The sequence below is a fragment of the Parasteatoda tepidariorum genome, chromosome 5 (assembly GCF_982258835.1).
Source record: "Parasteatoda tepidariorum strain Cologne lab strain chromosome 5, Ptep-v5.0, whole genome shotgun sequence".
Lineage (NCBI taxonomy): Eukaryota > Metazoa > Arthropoda > Arachnida > Araneae > Theridiidae > Parasteatoda > Parasteatoda tepidariorum.
This window is the reverse complement of record NC_141759.1, coordinates 69152200-69158199: the sequence shown is the minus strand read 5'-3', so window position 1 is coordinate 69158199 and position 6000 is coordinate 69152200.

Below are 6000 nucleotides of genomic sequence, written 5' to 3'. Positions count from 1 at the left end.
CTGAACTGGAGATTGATCGTACTCTGGTGCAGGTCAAAATCACGATCTGTGGATAAATGAATGGAGTATGATTTGATCTTCCCTTTAAAAAGGGTTATGACGTGTGTGTGAGTCAATTCGTATTCTTGGCCATAGATGGCGCCACTGAAAGCAATAAATGCACCCCTCTGCTTTAAATTCGCTTAGTTTCCATAGCAGGCTTGCTGGCATTGGCAAATGGCATACGAAACAACAATAGCAACTACACTACTTTGCTGTAAAGTAATTGCCACCTTTTTTGGCGTTGAGGGGCTCAAAAATTTTCGTACAGTAAAGGAAAGGCAGGAAGTAGAAGAATGGAAGTTCTAGAGAAAAATTCTTTCATCAATATCTACTTACAAATATAAATAATTTTTTTAATTTCTAAAATGAAACTATCCTTTCAATATCAATGGCACTACATGAAAAAATTTGCAAATAATATATTATTTTTAATCAAAAAATTGCTGTAAATATTCAGATTTTTTTTTAATAAATACTTTCTACCTTTTTACTTCGAATGTTTTTGCGATTTTAAATTATTTTGAACAAGTTTACTTTTAAAGAAACGCATGTCACCAGACTTGTTATGCATTCATTTTCTATCTAAATCTTATTAAAAACATATTATTATATCAGCCACAACACTACTCAAAATTAAGCGAATATATTTTTTAAATTAACTATTAAGCAGAGAAAATGAAGATTAAGTCCATTTTTAAGCTTAAAAATGTTAAAATCAATCATAAGGAAAATTTTATTTTTAGTTCCAAACTGTAAGAACATGGCCTCTAATCTCCAAAATTAAAGTAAGGTATCAAAAAAAGTTTTACTTAAAAAAAAAGAATAAGAGGATTATCAATATTAATTTTTCTTCTTTTTTTAAAAAAAATGTTTTACCATTACTTAACTTTTAAAGAATTTGTTTTCTTAACACTTTATGGTTTTCAAACATTTTGCTTTTAAGATCAAAATTAATCATAAAACATTGCTCTACGAAGCATTCATTCAGGATTAAAGAGATTAAAAATTCAAAAATATGTGTTGTTATTGTATTTAATAATATACCATTTTTATAAAAGCTCATTTAACACGCATGGTTAAAATTTCATCTAAATATTGTGCCACTATTTATGGTGATTAGATGTTTTAGTGAGATACAGTAAATATTAATACATAAAACCTACAAGAATTCAATATCATATTTTTAATCTTTTAAAAAGATTGATCCAATTTGTATGCTACAGACATATCGACTGTGTGAATTAGTATTTAGAAAATAATTTTGCTAAACCACGTTCAATTTTAACCAACTTTTTACAGTGAAAAACAATGAATTTTTGCAATTTTTTCATAAACTAGGGGGCCGAGCCCCTTGATTGCTGCGTCTTGCAAACTCTGTTAATAACTTCCCAATAATTGTTGTTTCGTAGCATAAAGTATTTTTCTACGAAAGTTGAAACTATTCATTTAAAATATATGTACTAAAAAGAGTACTGTTTGTCAACTCTTGTACCTCCACTTCCCTTGCTTAAACACTTCTCTTATTATTCTATTAAGATCTATTGTTGTTGTTGTCGTCTGCCATTAAGTCAGAGGGGGTGCGATTGTTCTTGTTTTCCAGTGGCGCCAGCTATGGCCAAGAATTTGATTTCTGCCAAACTAGACGTCACACCCATTTATAGGGCGAACCCATTCATACATCTATTCATTCGTCCACAGATCGTAATTTTCACCTGAACCAGAGAACGATCAATCTACAATTTAGCACTCCCACAGGTATAGATTTTTTACGGGAATATGGAGGACTTCATGACCCAGCAGATTTAACGTGCACCAGTCACCATTTACTTTAAGGGGAGTCTTCGGCCGGCTAGATTCGAACTCCCGTTCTCACACGCGTGAGTTCTGCGACCTGCCAACCAGGCTATCCCGGCCTACTAGGATCTATTAGTGAGCATAAATAATTTTGCTTAGTAACCATTTCTTAAATGACATTTAAATTGAAGTTACATTATTTAAAGAAATTTAGTCAGTTCACAAACGTAGTTTAATATTTTTCCCTACAAGTTGTGCTGTTATATAAATACAATTTGATCCTTCATCATCCTGTTCATGAAACTGATTATTAAGTTATTAATCATTTAACGAATCTCTTTAACTATAATATGAAATAGTATGTCAGTGTAACTTGCTTAAAAAAATTTAAAAACGCTTAATAAGTTTAAACACTGAATTAAAATGTAACTTAATAAGTTAATTTTATACAACTGTGTTATAATAAAAAACAACTCTTTTAGTTTTAAACTTTTAATTTAGAAAACAATCAAAATCAAAAACGTAATAATGGAAGAATAGAATAAAAAAAAATAAATGTTACAGATTAGGAAAGTAAAAACAAATATAGGGGAGAGTGGGGTCAATTGTAACATTTTTGGCTTAACTATTTTTAACTAACAAAAAATCCAATATATTATTAGTATTAATTGACAGACGAGTAAAGTAGACTATCCTCTACTAGAAAAAAAAACCTTATTTTAAATGTTATTATATTAGTTATTAACAATTTTTGACAGTCGTGCACTTGTTATAATTGTCCCCACTTACGGGGTCAATTATAACTGTTCATAAATTCAACTAAAACATAGTTAATTATACACATTATCATAGTTGTGATATATTTTTTTATTGATCAAAATAGTAGTGATATTTTAGGAGTAAAAATAATAATGAGCAGAGACCTAAAGGGTTAAACTTTTAACTTTAAGGGGTTAAAAATTTTAATTTATGCTGTGAAAGGTGACAAATAAAATAATGCGCTAGAACATGATATAAATGATATAGGAAACTATTGGTGGTTCTTAAAGAGTTAAGTAATGGTTTGTAAACATAAGATTATTTATTTTCCACTGTTACAATCGTCCCTTTACTTATTGTTACAATCGTCCCCAAGACGCCATTTCAGCTTCATTATTTAAAAACAATTCTAGTTAATTAACAAAACTAATCTTTTTTTTAAATGTTAATTAAGGTGTCCACTTGCATATTCGGTTAATAATTTTTACTTCTTTGAACAAAATTACTTCGTTACAATATAATATTCTAATACCAAAAAAGTACTTACGCAGCGTGAAAATATCTTTCGTGGTGTAACTCTTTCAAAAGTACATGAAAATGGTTGCCAGCAGGGGTGTACATGTAGATTTATTAAATACACCTTGTGCGCCACCTAGGAACCAAATCTAGAACCCGACACTGGAAATTTTTGCTCTGTTACAATAGTACCCTGTTACAATTGACCCCACTCTCCCCTATTATAGAAAATCAATACCTTCATCACTCTTATTAATTTTATACTAATGATAGCTTTAAAAAAAAATAATTTTAAAAAAAAGAAATTAATAAGGGAAAACTGGATCTTACCATGTGATTTTTTTGGTTAATGAAACAAACTGCATCAACATCATTAGAAATCTATGTTATAACATTATGTTTTTTGTGGCCGGGTGGCGCTGTTGGTTTGTCGTCGGCCTTCTGAGCCCAAGTCTGCGGGTTTGATCCCCGGCCCAGACACCGGATTTTCGGGATACAGAAAATTCTCAGCGGCCATGTCGTCCACCATTTATGCGGCATGTAAAGCATCCCTGGAGTGCCTTATTAGCTCTTGGCATTTCCGGCAAAATTAAATTCCTAGTGCACTTTAGCATCCAAATAGAGTCTCGGTGCTGCCATCTAGTGTAGCAGAAACTAGACGTCCAAATTAACATGACCAACGGTATCTCACCAGGGCCGCCTCGAAAGAAGGAGGAGTTATAGTTAAGGGGGCCATGGCACTCGTTTTCTGACGTCACGCATTGCGATCCAGATACGTTTCTTCACTTTCTCTTTAGTAGTTTGAATGAAGTCAAAAAGACATAGCTTTATTCATAAAATTTCAAGCTCTGCTAGAAAGGGAATCTTCGTTTTAACAAAAACATTGTATTTACTTAGAAATAATTTCAAAAGAATATTAATTTAGTTATTTCTATGTGAAGTAGTGCAGAAAAATAACTTTTTCATCTATCTGCATATTTATGAGTTATCAGTTAAAATGACTTAAAACGAATTTCAAGTAATTTTTTAAAATATCTCTTCTGCCTAAATTACGTGACATTAATTAGAATTTAATTTATTCTAATTAAACATAATTTATTTTGTGCATGTATTCCAGCTTCTTTTGCATCTTAAATTACCAAACCTTTAACCTCATAAAATTTAGTGCAAATGAAATTATCATCCATAAGAAAAGTTGAATCTGAATGTATAGAGAGATAACTAGCCAATTTAATAAATGTTATGAGTTTCGTTAAAACATTTTAATTACAGATGGTAAATATTTCTTCTCCAAGTTATCTTTTTTTTAATTCAAAAAAATAAAAATTTGATTTAGCTATGATGTTGCTTAACAATTATTTATTACAAATTATATTTTAGATCCATATAAGTTGAACAACCAACTACACTTTTTATGATTCAACTAAATCTTCATTCAATCTATTGATATTTACTAATAGGAAGTTTTGAACCAAATAATTGGAATACTTTCAGGTAGGAGACTAGTCACATAAAAAAAAAGAATAAAAAATAAATAAAAATAAATAAATAAAAATACAGACAAGATATGAAAAATTAAAATAACTGGCGGTGAATCATTTGTTCTTATAAATACTATCTTGCAATAATTTTTCTTTAACTAGCAAAACAAAAGAAACTATTCAAAAGAAAACTTAAACCAGTCATGGTTAAAAACAAATATATAGAATAGCAAAGCAAGAAAAATATGAGAAACATATTTTAAGTATTGTACTATTAATAAAATAAGCAAAATTATTATGTATTAGTATTAAGTAACCAATTTCATGGGTAACAACAATATTTAAAAATATTTTTTCCTCCCCTAATTGTATTAAAAATACATTGAATTCTCCCACTAAAAGCTTAAAAACTATTTACCAATAGCATTGCATTTTTGACAATTTTGTACAATTTGTATTACACAAAAAAAATTAAATTAATAAAAATTACATTTTGAAATGTGTTTTACTAAAATAGCCAAACAGAAGAAATCATTCAAAAGGAAGTTTTTAAGCCTGACAGTGTTGTTAGATGCTTTAGCCAACAAAAACAAAATATAATTTGTTTTTTTCATCACCACTCGTAAAATAACAAATTTTATATAAGCCTTAGAAGAAATTCCTTAGAATTTAAATGAAAGTGCTTAAAATTCCAAAAGTTAATATTTCTTTAATGCAATCATACAACAAATAAGAACAAGACACGGACAATTAGAATAATAACTAGTAGTGCATTCATTATTTTCTGAAAAAAAAATAAGAAGAAAAAAACAATTTTGTTATGCAATCAACACAGCATACAACACAAACCAGCTGAAACATGGATCGTGATGCATGACGTCAGAGCTGAAGATCACTTTTAGTACCGAGGCCCCCTATTCAACTGTAACTTCTCCTTCTTTCGAGGCGGCCCTGATCTCACCCATTGTGGTGGTCCTGAAAGAGTGGATACCACCTCTGGAGAACGCACTAGGTCTGCTCATTGGCAAGACCGATAATGCAGCTCATTGGAAATATAACAAAAACATTATTTTTTTTATGTTATATAGATACCTGTATTTCAATTTTGCTTTTTTTACTTCAAATATTATAAGTACAACCCTGGAGATTAAAACTTTTTGTCAATTCTGCTTTGAACACATTTTTTTTAATCACGTATCAACCATTCAATCATATTTTCATAAATTTTAAGATCTATGTCGTTTACAGGGATTTACTTAAATCTGTTTTCACAAGTTTTAAACACTTTTTTGAAGGATCATTATATTTTAAATATACCGATTTCAATTCCAAATAAACTCAAATTGAGAATTATTTTCATGTCTGTCCTATTTGCTGTAAAAACTGTGGTGTAACACCTATCCGAATT